The 17,040-nt window shown below is 50.2% G+C and overlaps 1 protein-coding gene across 2 annotated transcripts in view; it reads left to right on the forward strand.

The window, feature by feature from the left end:
- The window catches only part of DDX43 (DEAD-box helicase 43), a 1,041,849-nt gene that overhangs the window by 922,512 nt on the left and 102,297 nt on the right, over positions 1-17,040 (forward strand). The gene's annotated exons all lie outside the window — the stretch shown is intronic.

Raw genomic sequence — 17,040 nt, forward strand, 5'->3', positions numbered from 1 at the left:
CCGCCGGGGGCTCCGCAGGTTCGGGCACCTTCACAGCAAACGACTCTTTGATTGAAGGCTGCCTGAGAGTCGGATCCTTTCCTGCCGCATTTCCCTTTGGAGCGAGGCTCTCCTGGCCTCCGCCAATGCGCCATTGCCATGCATTATTTCCGCCGGTTTCAGGCTCTTACGCTGCAACAACACTGCCCGGCCAGCTGCCATCGAAGCCTCCCTGTCTTTTTCCTTCACAGGGTTTTCCTTGGTGTCCATTGCTGGCGGTTGCGATCGTTTTGTCGTTGCCACATCCCTCGGTAATTTTGACGCTTTGGGTGGCATAGGCTCCTAATTCTGCCGAGTCTTCCCAAAGAGTTTTTGCAGCGGGATGAAAACAGCAAGCTATCGCCAAGAAGTGCTCTTGTCTTGGTAAACCACCGGAGCGCTATATTGTCCACAGTCAGGTAGGAAAGGTTTATTTTGTTGTTCATACCGACATTGTCCTAGTTTACTCCCTATTCATCCCGGCTTTGAGCAATTTTGAGGAGGGTGGTCTTGAAGCGACTGTGTACTGCAATCAGTCAGCGGCCATCGTGCCCCCCCATGGTTTCCAATTTAGCTGATAATTTAAAGTAATCGTTTTGTGTACACCCTTTAATGTTTGACATAAGCTTTTCTTTATTGATTTGCTTGCTTAGAGGTTGGATTTCGTCTTTCTTTTGTGCCTTTTTTCGAATTTTGGAGGATATCGCCCTTGACTCCAACTGTGATACATCAGTTATTCCACTAATAGCGTCTTCGTTTCTGGAGCGTTTTGTTGGTGGTTGAGAATTGCTCTCCTGATCACTCATTGAGATATAGTCTGACACATTCAATATACTTTCATTAGCTATGATTTTACTATTAGATATTTCCATATCTGGGGTATTTACAAGCTGGACTGCTTTCTCAGTAATTTGATTGGGGAGACTATCAGATTTTTCCGGGTTCATGGCTTCTTCGACAGATCTAATTTGCTATTCGATTGCCCCCATAGCTCCCGTTAAATAATTCAACAGCGTCAAACGCGGTTCACTCTCTACTTTTTTCTGCGGTTTGGACTGAGAGGTTGTCGATTTCCTTTTACCGATCCTGCCTGACGGTCCAAAGCACTACCTTTAATCAGGCTGAATCGGTTAGCAACACAGGAATCCGGTATTTTTATTGTCCTCAAAAGTAAGTAATCAAGCAAGCGGCGAGGTCCACAAAGTATTTAGTCCATTCTAAGAAAATATTAAGACAAAACTATATCCTGTTATCCAGTAATTAAAAAATAGTCCACTTTTCTTTGACATCCAATATCACGGTGTCCGGGCTTGTACAGACTAAGTCAACATGACAAAAACAAATACATAAAGGGCTCACCCGCACTTTAAGGCTGAGACTTTTAATACTTAACGTCGCTCCGTAAGTCAGAACCAGGAGAGTAGGCTCTGCCCGGCCTCGTTCGGTCTAGGACGGGTCCGTCTTGGGCCGGTCTTTGCCCGGGCCGAGCCCAGGCACGCCACCTGCGCATCCCGCGCTGCACGACCAGCTCTGTGCCTTTGTAAGGTCCGCCCGCCTCCGGGGGCCGGGGTAAAGTGCGTGGTGCAGCTCAAGTGGTCAGGACAGGGACAAGCAGGTAAGTGCAAAACACGAGCGTTGCAGAGCGGTCTGAACCTGATTAAACGCCACACATTTCAAAGAAAGAAACATTTTGTCAATTCTATCTTTTGCTCAAAAAACTTACTTAGTGCCACCTTGGTTGCATATTTGGTTCGCAATAGGGGTAGTATATCTGTTAATTTGGATTGGCATAGTAACTGTCTTTTTTCTGCTTCTGAACGGACATTATCTTCCGGAACGCTCTGCAGTGAACTTGGTCCTGAAACCACATACGTCATCACATCGTGAACAAAGAGACTTGTCCCTGGTGAACATTACAGCAATTCCAATACCAGATAGTATAGTTTCATATGATGTATATGGTCCCTCTAAACATTTGAAAATCTCACATTTGTTTAAAATCTCTTTAAATTATTTCATGACCTCAGTACACTATCTGATGATTGGGACATTGAGATTGTAAATACGATGCTTTCAGATTTAGAACAGTCTGCTGCATTTTCTTACAGGGAATTGTACAACTGACTACGATACCATGTTTTGTTACTAGCATTCTGGTCATCATTTTTTGCATAGAACAAGTGTACCACGCACTGCTAATGTGTACCATCAATGGGAAAATTGTCCAACACCACCAAAAAATAGTTCGGCTACATTCGCACAGAAGTTCACATACTTTTCAGGGTTCAATACATCCAAACCAGAATCAGTTTACTATAAAGTTGCACAGACTAATGCAACTACAAAGAAAATTATGTTGACAAGCATAAAGCTGATATATTCAGCACCTTTTATCTCCCAACTGTCTATACAGTGTTTCGACTACTGTAGAGACACCATATACACAAAATCCATCTGGGGCACAAGAGATTGGCAGGTTCAGGGGACTGAGGCATTATTTAGAGCTTAAGTAAATACAAAATAGACCTGGTCTTGTGAAGGTGCCTCTCCTTAGGCTAAACAAAATATCTATATAAGCTGAGGTTGGGGTTCACAATTTTTTAATAAAACCCATATACACCTCTCTCTGATAGTTACCTCCAGCTTTTTCCACCTTCAATTTAAGAAAACAAATCAGTTTTTTCAAAAAAGGAACAAAGTTGTTTTTTTACAAATTGGAGTCCCCACTTTTTCTCTCACCCCTAGCCAAATTGCAAGAGGAATGAAGTGATGCGTGCACAAAGATTTTCAAACCATCACAAAAAAGAAAAAATGTGAAAAAGTAAGATGACCCCTCACGTGCGCACCACCAATCGGACTCGCTGGTTGGTACTCACCAGCTGTGTCCACTTTTATCATCATTGGTAGTCATCTTACTTTGAAAAATAATAATATAGTGTCCAAACAGAACCAAAAGAAAAAATGTGTAGTGAAAGGTGGTGAATTAATCATATCCCACGATGCGACCAAGTGAATTTAAAATTGAAGGAAAATGCACTTCTCTCAATGCCAACTTTATTATTCCTTGTGCACTTCATTCAAATTAAAAATGAGGATGTGATTAATTCACCACCTTTCACTACACATTTTTAATTTTGGTTCTGTTTGGACACTATATTATTGTTGTATGTATTATTTAAAGCTTGCCAAATACCATTACAAATGGTTTTCCTGAACAGAACAGTGCAACAGACTACCTGTTATGGGTTTGCAAAATCAAAGACCTGAAAACACCAAGCATCCCTTCACCCACACCTATTAAGGTTTTCAAAAATAAAACATTAACAAGTGAAGGGACACATGGTACAAGTACATACAATTCATCATCTCCCAATTGGAACAGTTGGTTGGTTTGCCCCGTAGACACAAATAGGAGTCACCCAAGATTCAAGGGTACAACCGAAGGGTTTAGTATCCATAGGCCTGACCCACGCTATGGATACATAGACGACCCGGGGGTAGTGACTTCCTATAGTGTCTGGAAGTTGTGCCTAGTTTGGCTAAAGACCTCAACACTATCACAGGTGAAACAACACTTGTCCTTTTTGTCAGACAACATGGATCTTAGGGATTTCTTGTTAGGTCCCAAGAAACCATGTAGGAAACGCTTTGTGTATACCATCTACAATGAACTGTGGAAAATGCCCCAACAGGAAGCTGCTAAGACACTTTGTGAAATCGATAGAATTAACTTAGAAAAGGCCTTCTCTGTGGTAGATAGTGGCATGACCACACACTTGTCTCGTATTAATTCACTGGGCAACATTGTGGCCTCCGCTATCGATATAATGGAACATGATTTGTCTATTTTACAACATGGGGAATCACAGCTACGCGCTATTATGCTTCTAAGCTGGACGCTTCAATCATTGCGTTCTGGCTACGTTCTATGGCGATACATTAAAGACACAAATCTGTTTTCGGCTTACAATCTGACCGAAAAACAATTGACCATGGCTCACAGAGATGCGAAGTACCCCATGCTGCTCATTGAAAAACTAGAGAAGTTACCTTTTTCAGTAGTAGAGTCACCATCTACGGAATGGTTAATCCATGGCTATATCACACTGCCAATCACGACATTTAGACAAAGAAGTTTTTCTGAGTGGTTCAAACTGCGGAAAGGCCTTAAGTGGGTCCTTCGTGTGTAAAGAATTATCGCTGAACGGAGCATGTAATGCGTCAATAGCAAACTTGTCCAGCTACCTTAAGGGTTCCCCAGCTGCTGTAATTCATCCGGTCTTTGAGTTACTTTCAAATGGGAGTTACTTGATGCTGAATGACCAAGGCTGCTGTGGTATGACGCCCGGCATTGCTTATCTAGTGACCCTCAACGCCCGGGTTATTTGCTGTGAGCAAGTATGGTTTCCCCCGGCTTGAGCAGTTAGGGAGACACCACTCTGGCCTTCACTGAATGTATCCAAGATAGGGTTTGATTCTCTGAGCAGACTGAAAGCCATGCTGTTTCAGCATAATGTGGCCTTAACTTCAGCCCAAGAGATTTTTGATCTCCAAGTGGCAAGGCCTTCGGCACAGATACAGGCATTGGTCCATACGAACTTCCCTCTCCATTTCGGGGAAATGATCCATCGTATCTTTAACATGGCTGATACGAGTGGTATCGTACACTTATTTAAGAGCATTGGATCAGGTCTGTTAACCACCTTTCAAACCATTTTCGGAGTGATTTAATCATTTATACACTCTGTATTTAGAAGTGTTTTTGAAGGGCTTCCTTTGGTCCCGCTTTCAGTAGCTGGCATCCTGATTTTACTTTTATTTCTTCGTGATGGATGTCAGCATCACTTGAGACATGGAGAGAGCACTGCTGGAGCAACGTTGTCATGGGCGATTGGTGTTTTTAATGGGTTTACCGCGGCTTCTAGTGCTGAGTGAGCATTGGTTCCTGTCTTTCAGACCGGCCTGGCTTGATTGCATTCTACCAGTATTCTGCAGCCTCTTTTGCGGATACTTACGCATGTTGAACCTCTGTCTAACACTTCCATCGGTTGCCCCGCCGGACATAGATATGCTCCTGGTGCCTTTACGAGCCCATGTGCACAGTAGTCCACAGCGTAATCCCATGTTGATGATGGCGTTCCTAGAGCCTCCACGGGACGCTTCAGCTCCTGTTAGACCGGAGAACGGCTCTGCAATGGATGTGCAAGCATCCGCCTCAGGCACATAGGCATCTACTTCTTCCCCGATGGCTGCCGTGGGAAACAGCGATGACCACCTCTGCTCACTTGATATCATACTAGAGGTACTGGAGAAACTGTCTCCTGTAGATGCCATGTACAGTGATGTTGAGTCTTCAGCGCAGGCCTTCGTGTGCTGGGAACTGTTTGGGAAATTTTCAAACATGTACCAAATTGAAGGTCGAACATACTTTGTTTTTCTTCTCTGCTCTATCTGAACATAGTGGCTTTCAAGGTGCTCAGAAAAACAATGACATTATATTCAAAATATAGAGGACCTTTTATGACCGCTTTTTAGGGACGATTGCCTTCACTATAGATCTTGTATGGTCATTTTTTAAGTACCTTTTTAGTATGCTTTTAATATAAAGGATTTTTTAATGCCTTTTTTTGCATTTACTATCATTGCCTAGCTGACCTTGTTGACCTTTTATGAGGAGTGGGTGTCATGTCCTTTAGGTTAGTCCCATCATGTATATACCAATTGCATACATTGTGTCCCATCCACACGACATAACGGTCTTACATAGGTGACCTTTTACCTAGTAGCTTACTTCTGTCTCTCTGACATCAGGCGCTTGGTACCATATCTTAATCCCTGTACCTGACATACACAAACATTTCCCCAGGCACGGTAGATTTATTCTGTACAAGGGTCACCACTTTTTTGATTCATGGCCAACAGCCAGCTGTACATGATCATGTTTGTTTAGAAAAGGATTACCAGGGGATTAACAAATGTTTTCAAAACATATCGATTCTAGAAACACCCCGTAGTGACAACTTGGGTATAAAAGATTCTCACTCCCTCTTACTAAATAGAGGAGAATTCCTTCCAAGCTGAGACGGGGCTCTGCCAGCTGATACTTAAACAAGCAGAGATCTGACATCCCTTGTAGAATGCCATCCTCAACGCAGAGACTGGGTCCGTCATTCAGAACCATCAGGTGAGCGGTTAGCACTTCCCTGGGGAATTCTTGGCTCCATTAGGTTTCATTAGGTTCCATTAGGACACATCCTAGCACTTACACATACATGCTTTACCTACACCTCTAGGCTAGGCATGGTAAGGTAGGCTGCGCATCGTAGGAGTATGCCAAGGCTATTGTTTTATGTAATATGCTTTTATTCATCTTATTAGCACTATGATAGAAATGTATCTACTTTTTACGATATTTGTACTAGCGATTACATGTGTCTGCATGGTACCCCCAGTCATTTTTTGACTGAGTTTTTTTAGGCTTTTTGTCTCCTATTTTTCTGAATCGATCGCCTCCTGGTGCCGTAGGGATGCCCATGTTTAAGAACTGTGGGGACTGTCACCGCATGATGTCGGTGACGGACCCACACCGAGTGTCTCTCTAATGCCTGGGGCGCGACCACGACTCCAAGTCATCCCCCGACTCCCGGGCTATGGCACCGAAAACTTAGCGGGAGCAGTCCCGAAAGTTGCTGAAAGTCCGGCAGTCGGCTCCGCGCCGTTCAGTGTCCCGGTCCCGTTGGAGGTCGAGGGACCAGTCGCGGAGTCATCACCATCATTCTTCTGGATTGAAGTCTTCGCACCCGGGGTCAGGTAAGTCGAAGCATTCCAAAAAGAAGTTGAAGAAGCGTCGTCGCTATTCGGCTTCCCCTCGCCCGTCGCGGCTGAGGGTGCGGGCAGGTGCCACCCCCGCAGCTAAGGCGAAGCCTGTGACGTTGCCGCCAGCCTACCCGCCCTTCTCGGGTCTGGCGTCGACGCCTGCCCAGGTGCAAGAGTTTCTTGCTGCCATGGCCCGACTCTTGTGCCGTCTGGCTCCGCCAGTGCGCCTCTGGGCCCCGCGGGCCCGACTGGGGGTCCTGCTGTTCCATCGCAGCGGGCTCCGGCATCTCCGGCGCCGCAGGCCCCCATGGGTTCCAGGATCTGACCCCGGTTGACCTTGTTACGCCTCCACCGACGTCGAATCCACCGGCACCGCTTCCGACGTCGCCCGCTCCTCGGGACGACGCTGTCCCCGGTTTCAGCCCTGAACCGGACATGGGGCCGGATCGGTGTCGATTGACGCCGATTCCGGCGCGGATGGGATTTATACCCTATGTCCGTCCTCCGTATTTTCAGCCTGTTCCACAGACTTCGGAGGAAGGGGAGGACTGGGAGGGGTCTGAGGACCCTCTTGCACAGGACTGGGCAGAGGATTTGGGGGAAGCCAGTGGTCTTGACACTTCGCCGGACCCTGGCATGCTGTCTCCTCCTACCGTGGCTACGGAGGAGGGAGTAGGTTACGCAGTAGTGTTGCGTAGGGCGACCGAGGACGAACATCCTGACAGAAGTGCTCCAACCGGCAGCAACCTCTTCGAAGCCCTTGCTGCCCTTTAATGACGCACTTTCGGACGTTCTTTTGGGCACTTGGTCCAGGCCCAACACAGGCTCCTGTGGACAGGAGCATGGCCCGACGCCATCGTCCGGCTCCGGGCGACCCCCTCTTCCTCTCTCAACACCCTACTCCTGAGAGCTTGGTTGTCCAGGCCTCTGCGTCCCAAAGCGCGTTCCCTTCCGCACCTCCGGATAGGGAATCCAAGAAGCTGGAGCAGCTTGGCAAGAAGCTGTTTTCAACTGCCAGCTTAGAGCTGCATCGGTGAACACCGCATGTCTCTTCGGCCGTTACTCCCATTCTTTGTGGGACACGGTTGCGCAGGTGCTGCCTAGCTGTCCGGAGGAGGTCAAGACAGTCCTCACCCAAGCTGTTGCTGCTGGGAGAGACACAGCTAAGTTCACCATTCGTTGTGGCCTTGACACCGCCGACTCGCTGGGCAGGGTGATTTCCACAACGGTGGCGCTTAGGCGCCACGCCTGACTGAGAACAACTGGCCTTTCGGGGGATGTCCAGAATACCCTGATGGACTTCCCCTTTTTGGCAACAAGGCAGATAGTGCGCTGGAGCGCTTTAAGGACTCCCGGGCTACGGCCAAGTCCTTGGGCCTGTCGGCCACTCGGCCTCCTCCGCCTTCTGCCTTTCGTGGCCTTGGAAAGGATACCCCACTACGTTCGTAGAGCCACAGGCCGGCACAGCAACAACCACCGCCGCGGCATCTACTGCTAAGCCTTCCTAGTCCGTCCTTTCAGGTCCATCAAACGCCAGTGGGAGGACGGATTCAGCATTGTCTCCCCCACTGGTGCACCATCACATCGGACCAGTGGGTGCTGCAAGTTGTCCGAAGGGGCTACTCCCTCCCCTTCGAGACTACCCCTCCAGCCATGCCACCTCGGTACCACCGCATGTCGGGGGATCACTTGGCACTTCTCCAGCAGGAAGTTGCGACCCTCTTGGCCAAGGGGGGCCATCGAGCACGTTCCGACACCAGAAGTAGGTTGTGGCTGTTTTTCCCACTATTTCGTGGTTCCAAAAAAGGACAAGGGCCTGTGTCCTATCTTAAACCTTCGGAACATCAACGGCTTCCTCCGGAAGGAGAAGTTCAAGATGCTCACATTGGCTCAGGTCTTGTCTGCCCTAGACCCGCAAGACTGGATGGTAGCTTTGGACTTGCAGGACGCCTACTTTCATATTCCCGTCCTGCCGGCCCACCGACGTTACCTGCGGTTCATAGTTGGCCACGAGCACTTTCAGTTCACCGTGCTTCTTTTAGGCCTTACCAGTGCCCCTCGGATGTTAACGAAAGTGATGCCGGTGGTCACAGCTCATGGGGTTTCAGTCTTCCCCTATCTCGACGACTGGCTGTTGAAGGCGGGATCGCCCCAGGCAGTCGTCTCCCGCCTACAGCCGACCGCCTGCATTTGCTGGGTGTTAGATTTGGGGATCTCTAATTGGCATAGGTAGGTACCTGTGACAAATAGGGACCCTTGCGTCTAGTCAGGGTAAGGGGGTACACTCCTAAAATAACCCCTGCTCACCTACTTGGTAGCTTGGCACGAGCAGACAGGCTTATCTCAGAGGCAGTGTGTAAAGCATTTGTGAACGCATACAGTAATCAAGTGACAACACAACAGATGGACACCACGCAAGTTTTATATCAAAAATAAGTATTCTTTGTATAGATTAAACACAAGACCATAAACAACAAAAATCCACAATACTGGTACTTTAAAATGGTAGAATTTAGCTTAGTTCTCTTAAGATGGTAAATGCGACACTCAGAGTTCAATGTACCTTAGATGCGACACGCAGGGCAATGAAAGTGTTGTAAAGACGGTGATGCGTTGAAGATCCGGTGCAAATAAACAAAGATGGCGCTTTCTTCTTGATGCGACACGCATTCCGGTGATGCGGTGGCGTCTGCTGCGACGTCCATCGTCTCCCCTGGCGATGCGAGTTGCTTCCACAACAATGCGAGCCGCGACAGGCCCTGCGACACTCTTCCCGGTGATGCGGCAGCGTCTGCTGCGACGTCGATCCTCTTCTCCGGCGATGAGCCACGACAGGCCCTGCGACACGCTTCCCAGTGATGCGTCTGCTGCGATGTCGATCCTCTTCTCCTGGCGATGCGAGGCGCTTCGGTGGTCCTGCATTGACTCAACAATTCTTCTGCGACACGCTTCCCGGAGATGCGGCGGCATCTGCTGCGACGTCAATCCTCTTCTCCGGCGATGCGAGGCGCTTTGTGTTGTAAAGGGGCAGTTCGGCGACACGCTTCTTGTTCTTGAGTCGTGCTTCTAGCCCCTTGCGACACGCAAGTCCTCAAAATGTCCAGCACAACTGCAGGCACTTTAAAATAACTCTTGGGGATCTGGTAGGTGAAGTCTGTTGTCCCTGAGACTTCAGCAGGAAGCAAGCTCTTTTCCAAGCCCTTGGAGATCCTTCACAAGTTGAATGAAGATGCACACAAAGTCCTTTCTCCTTTCTTTGGCGGTCAGGCAACCACTTCAGGCCAATCCCCCAAGCAGCACTTCAGCTTAGGTATAGTCTCTCCTCAGTTTCTTCTGGTTCCACTCCTCAGCAAAGGTTTCTTCTTGTTCCCAAAGTGATCTAAAGTTCTTGGGTTTGGGTCCCAATATTTATACCAAGTTTCTCTTTGTTCTCTGAAGGCAGAGAGGCCTTTGCCTAATCCAAACCAGTTCTGGTCAGTCCTGGAGCACTTTGTTTACATGACTCCTTCTTTCCTTTCAGAGTGCAGGGCAGAGGCATCCGACGCACCACAGGAGGTGGAGCCAGCATTGTGGAGGGAAGCACAGCCCTATTCAGGTCCCAGGTGCAACTCCTCCCACCCATCTAGATGCAGATCTCTCTATTCAGCCCTGTTCTGACCCACCCTGTCTCCTGGAATCTCCCAGCCCCTGTCACTCAAACTCTTGACAAGTAATACACAGCCTAGCAGAGGCAGGTTTTCGATGGTCTGACAAGAAAATACCTACTTTCTAAAAGTGGTATTTTCAAACACAGAATATTAAAACCAACTTCACTAAAAGATGTATTTTATCATTCTGAGTTCAGGCATACTAAATTCGAATTTCTACCATGTTCCCTGAGTCATTTAGGATTATAAGATGTAATAATCAAACTGCCGATTCTGGCCTATGGAGAACAGGTAGCCTTGCAATAGTGAGAAACGAAAATGGCTGTAATTCACCATTAGAACATGCCACACACACCAGGGCATGTCCTACCTTATACTTACAATGCACCCTGCCCTTCGGCCTACCATAGGGGTGTCTGATATGCAGAAAAGGGACGGTTTAGGGACTGGCAAGTGGGTGCACTTGCCCAGTCAACATGACAGTACCAGACTGCATGCAGGCTCTGCAATGGCAGGCCTTAGACACACTTTTACAGGCTGCTTCCGTGGGTGGCACAACCAGTGCTGCAAGCCCACCAGCATTATTTGGATTACCAGCCCTGGGCACTCCTGGTGCACTGTACTAGGGTCTGACAGGTAAACCAAACCAACCAATCATGGAATCACTAATGCATACATCAATTTACAATAGGGAGCACTTGCACTGTGGCACTGGACAGCAGTGGCACAGAGCCCAAAGCATCTAACACCAGCAAAAACACATGAGGCAACAGCAAAAATGGAAGGGAGACCCACGCGAAGGTGCCAGGTCTAACACGTGTCCCCTCCAGCTGAAATGTGGGGAGAACTACCCTACCTCCTGGGTGTTGTCATCACTAAGGCAGTAAAATCTGAACAGACCATCAGGGTTGGCGTGTTCTGTACCAGGGCGGTGTTCCTCCGTGAAATCCCTCCCCTGTAGGGAAATGGACCACCTCAACAGCTGTGGATTCTCACCCCTCATCTGCATCAACCATCTGAGGGGCCTGTGGTCTGTCTGAACCCGGAAGTGAGTCCCAAACAGGTATGGTCTCAGCTTCTTCAGTGCCCAGACCACAGCAAATGCCTCACGCTCAATAGCACTCCACCTCTGTTCCCGTGGAAGTAACCTCCTACTGATGAAGGCTACGGGTTGATCTAGGCCCTCCTCATTCATCTGTGCCAAAACAACCCCAACACCATGCTCTGAAGCTTCTGTTTGTACTATGAACTCTCTGGAGAAGTTGGGTGCCAAGAGCACGGGCGCCGTGCACATAACAGTTTTTAGGGCCTCAAAAGCTTTCTGACAGGTGTCAGTCCAAATCACTCTCTTAGGCTGCTTCCTATAAGTCAGCACGGTCAAGGGTGCAACAATGTTGCCATACCCCTTTGCAAACCTCCTGTAGTAACCCGTGAGTCCTAAAAAGGCTCTCACCTCTGTCTGGGTTTTGGGCGGCTCCCAAGCCAGGATGGTTTCAATCTTGGGCTGTAGGGGCGCCACCTGGCCGCTCCCCACCTGGTGTCCCAAGTACACCACGGAACCCTGCCCGATCTGGCACTTACCTTGATTGTGAGGCCTGCCCTCCGCAGCGCTATTAACACTTCCCAGAGGTGGGGCAGATGTTCTTCCCAACTGGCGCTGAACACTGCGATGCCATCCAGGTATGCGGCACTGAACTCATCCAGTCCAGCCAACACCTGGTTGACCAACCTCTGAAATGTGGCAGGGGCATTCATCCCAAAGGGCATAACCCGGAACTGGTAGTGCCTATCGGGTGTGGAGAATGCGGACTTCTCTCTTGCCCCATCAGTCAAGGCGATCTGCCAGTACCCAGATATTAGGTCAAACGTGCTGAGGTACCGTGCAGCCCCTAGCCGATCTATGAGCTCATCAGCTTGGGGGATGGGGTGCACATCAGTCCTGGTGACAGAATTAAGCCCTTGGTAGCCCACACAGATCCAGAGTTCTGGTGTGGCACCCGGTACAGCAGCCTTTGGGACCAAGACCACTGGGCAGACCCAAGGACTGTTAGAGGACTCAATCACCCCTAACGCAAGCATCTTGGAGACCTCCTCCTTGATGCAAGCTCTCACCCTGTCAGTCACCCTGTAGGTTTTGTGCCTCACAGGTGTACTATCCCCAGTGTCCACATCATGGACGCACCAATCAGTGACACCGGGAATCAGGGAGAACAGATCAGAAAACTGTCCCAGCAACTGGCGGCAGTCAATCTGTTGCTCAGAGGTCAGGGTGGAAGAGAGGTTGAACACCATCCACTGACCCATCTTGCTCTGTCGGCGACAGGAGGTCTGGAAGAGGCTCGGTCTCCTCCTTCATTCCACCATCTGTCGCTAAGAGCATGCCCACTTGGGACCTCTCCAAGTGGGGCTTCAGGCGGTTGACATGCAGGACCCTCAAGGTGTTCCTGGGAGACCGCAAGTCCACCAAGTAGGTAACCGGACTTTTGTGCTCCACAACCTCAAATAGTCCGGTCCACTTACCCTGGAGCGCGCAGGGATCCACTGGGGCCATGACCCACACTTTCTGACCAGGCTGAAGCTCTACCAGAGTGGCATCCTGGTCATACCACCGCTTCATCTCCTCCCGGCTGGCTTCCTGATTTGCCTCAGCGAGTTGCCTGAAACGCCTAGTTTGGTTCCTAAAGGCCAGCATATAGCTATATACATCCTGGGGAGGTTTCCTGGGAGATTGCTCCTAGCCTTCTTTTACCAAACTTAGAGGTCCTCTCACTGGGTGTCCATAGAGAAGCTCAAAGGGGCTGAACCCTAGAGATTTCTGTGGCACCTCACGGTATGCAAAGAGTAGGCATGGTAAGAGGACGTCCCACTTATGCCTCAAAGGTCCCTCAAGAACCATAATCATGCCCTTCAGGGTTCGGTGGAACCTTTCAACCAACCCATATCCTTGGGGATGGTAAAAAGTGGTAAACTTGTAGGTTACCCCACACTCCTGCCACAGGGACTTCATATACTTGGAAATGAAGTTAGTATCTCGGTCAGACACTACCTCGCAAGGGAATCCCACTCTGGAGAAAATTCCCATCAGTGCTCGTCTCACCACGGGGGCCGTCACTGTCCTCAGAGGTATAGCTTCCGGGTACCGGGTGGCATGGTCCACCAAGACCAGGATGAACCTGTTGCCCATGGCTGTGTTGGGGTCCAGTGGCCTCACAATGTCAATACCCACCCGGGAACGGCTGGAGAGAAGCCTTGTGCTTCCTCCCACTCTTTCCACTTGCCTGGCAAGTCTGACGTGTCCTGCAGTGAGTGTCTGTACTCCTGCGCGTTTGGGGCCAATAAAAGTGGGTGACAAGCCTCTCAAAGGTCTTGTCCTGCCCCAAATGTCTTGCCAATGGCACATCATGAGCCAGCCCCAGTAGGAAGGCTCTGAAGCGCTGGGGTACCACCAGCACACAGGCTGACCCGGGCTCAGCAACCTTAGGCTCAGAATACAGGAGGCTATTCTCCCAGTAGACCCAATGGGACCCAGACTGATCACCTGCTGCCTGGTCTGCAGTCTGCTGCCGCAGACCCACGAGAGAAGGGCACTTGTTCTGCTCCTCACAGAACTTCTCCCTGGAGCGTCCTTCTTGCTGCCAATGAGTCAGCTCAGGCAGGTTCCCCAGTTCAGCTACCTGTTCCCCTGTAGGCTCAAGGGCATCCCCCTCAGGGTCTGCTCCCTCCTGGACCATGGGAACTTCAGGTGCCTGTTTCCAGCGCCCCCTGCCTCCTCTCTCTAAGACGGGCACCTGGGCCCCCCTCTCAGGCTCCAGGTCCTCTTGAAAACCCCTACTGGCTGCCATGGACCGTGTGGTGACACACGCCCAGTCAGGCAGACCCAACATTTCCAAATGAGCACTCCTCTCCACCTTCGCCCAAGGTGAGCTCTCAACAGGCATGGCGGGCCTCACAGCTACCTGAAGAGTACCAGAGCTAACCCCCCCCCCTCTCCCCACTCAAAGGGAACCTGAGCCACCTTGCAGTGGCTTTCGGTGTTGTCAGTGGCAACAACTGGATAGAATGCATTGGGGACAGCCTGCTCTTGAGATACCAGGTGACACTTGACAGCAGTCACACTGGCTCCTGTATCTCTAAGGGCCTCCACTCCAAACCAACCAATCATGGAATCACTAATGCATACATCAATTTACAATAGGGAGCACTTGCACTGTGGCACTGGACAGCAGTGGCACAGTGCCCAAAGCATCTAACACCAGCAAAAACACATGAGGCAACAGCAAAAATGGAAGGGAGACCCACGCCAAGGTGCCAGGTCTAACACTGGGGTTCTCCATCAACGTGCCGAAGTCGCACCTGGTACCCTCTCAGAAGCTGCTTTTCATCGGAGCGGTTCTGGACACTGCGCAGTTTCATCCTTGCGAACAGCGAGTCCGGGACATTCGGGCTGTGATTCCGATCTTTCAGACCTTGTCCTGGGTTTCGGTCAGGATGACCCTGAGACTGCTGGGCCTCATGGCCTCCTGCATCCTGCTGATCAACCATGCCAGATGGCATATGCGGGCTCTGCAGTGGGACCTGAAGTTCCAGTGGGCGCTGTATCAGGGGGACCAGTCCGGACCCGTCCAGATCTCGGAGGGCACTACACAGCAGTTGCAGTGGTGGCTCATGAACCAACATTGGGTCAGCAGCAGATCCCTCTCCCTTCCCCAACCGGAGCACAAGGTGGTGACGGATGCGTCCCTCCTGGGATGGGGTGGCGACATGGGAGAAGCGGAGATCAGAGGCCTCTGGTCTCTGGCGGAGTCCAGGCTCCATATCAACCTTCTGGAGCTTCGGGCAATCCGTCTTGCACTGAAGGAATTCATTCCCTCTGTCAAGGGGAGCGTAGTGCAGGTATTCACGGACAACACCACCGCCATGTGGTATTGCAACAAGCAGGGCGGAGTGGGGTCATGGACCCTATGTCAGGAGGCTCTGCGCCTCTGGACATGGCTGGAACATCAGGGCATTTCCCTGGTGGTTCAATACCTGGCAGGTTCCCTGAACGCCACGGCAGACAAGCTCAGCCACAGGTGCATGATGGATCACGAATGGCGTCTTCACTCAGAGGTGGCGCAAGATCTCTTTCAACAGTGGGGAGAGCCTTGGTTAGATCTATTCGCCACCAAAGAAAACACGCAATTCAGCAGTTCTGCGCGTTGGAATTTCCAAGGCGGCACTCGCTCGGAGACGCTTTTTGTCGCAAGCGGAGTTGCGTTCTATTGTACGCCTTCCTGCCTATACCACTTCTGCCCAGAGTGCTGAAGGTGATCAGACGCAACCGGCCCCAAGTCATTCTTGTGGCGATGGACTGGGCTCAAAGAGTTTGGTATCCCGAGCTACTCTGTATGAGTGTGGATCCCACAATTCGTCTGCCTCTTCGGGAGGATTTTCTGTCGCAGCAACAGAGGAATGTCCTGCACCCGAACCTGTCCAGTCTCCACCTCCTTGCGTGGAGATTGAGCGGCGGCAGTTGATTCCCTTTGACTTGCCTCCTTAAGTCTGTGATGTCATTCTGGCAGCCAGGCGTCCCTCCACTAAAATGGTATACGCATGCAGGTGGAGCAAATTTGTGGCGTGGTGCACAGCAAAGGCTTTGGATCCGCTTTCTGCCCCTCTTTCCGAGGTCCTTTTGTTCCTTCTTTCTTTGGCCCGGCAGAGCTCAGCTCTGGGCACTATTAAAGGCTAGCTTTCTGCCTTTTCGGCCTTTCTCAGACTCCCTGATCAGCCCTCTCTTTTCAAGTCCCCTGTTGTAAATGGATTTCTTAAAGGCATTGCACACCTTTTCCCTCCTATTCCATTTGTGATGCCACAGTGGGACTTGAATCTAGTTCTAACCTATCTGATGTGTGCTCCTTTTGAGCCTCTTCACAACTGTCCTCTTCGTCTTTTGACTCTGAAGACTGCCTTCCTGGTTGCCATCACCTCGGCTAGGCAAGTGAGTGAGCTCCAAGCTCTTTCTTGTAAACCTCCTTTCCTTTCCGTTCATCCGGACAAGGTGGTGCTCCGGCCCCGGCCTTCCTTTTAGCCAAACGTTTTCACGGCCTTCCATATTGGGCAGACTGTTACCTTGCCCACTTTCTTCCCGCCTCCACATCCTTCCAGAGAGAAAGAAAGGCTCCACCGTCTGGACCCAAAACGTGAGTTTTCATTTTACCCCCACCGCACACAACAGTTCCGGGTGGATGACCAACTCTTTGTTGGCTACATTGGCACCAAGAAAGGTCGGGCGGTGCACAAGAGGACTATCTCCCGCTGGGTTGTCTTGTGCATCAAAGCCTGTTACTCTTTGGCTAAAAAGGAGCCTCCGGTGGGGCTGCGTGCTCATTCCACTCGAGCAACTGCAGCCACTACTGCATTAGGACGGGGTGTCCCCCTGCAAGACATCTGTCAGGCAGCTACATGGGCCTCGGTGCACAAGTTTACAAAACATTATTGCCTGGACAGCCAAGTCCGGAGAGACGGCTTTTTTGGCCGTTCTGTTCTCCAGGACTTTCTGTTGCGATCTTAGTTCGCAGAC

The sequence above is a fragment of the Triturus cristatus genome, chromosome 6, assembly GCF_964204655.1.
Source record: "Triturus cristatus chromosome 6, aTriCri1.1, whole genome shotgun sequence".
In the NCBI taxonomy this organism is placed as follows: domain Eukaryota; kingdom Metazoa; phylum Chordata; class Amphibia; order Caudata; family Salamandridae; genus Triturus; species Triturus cristatus.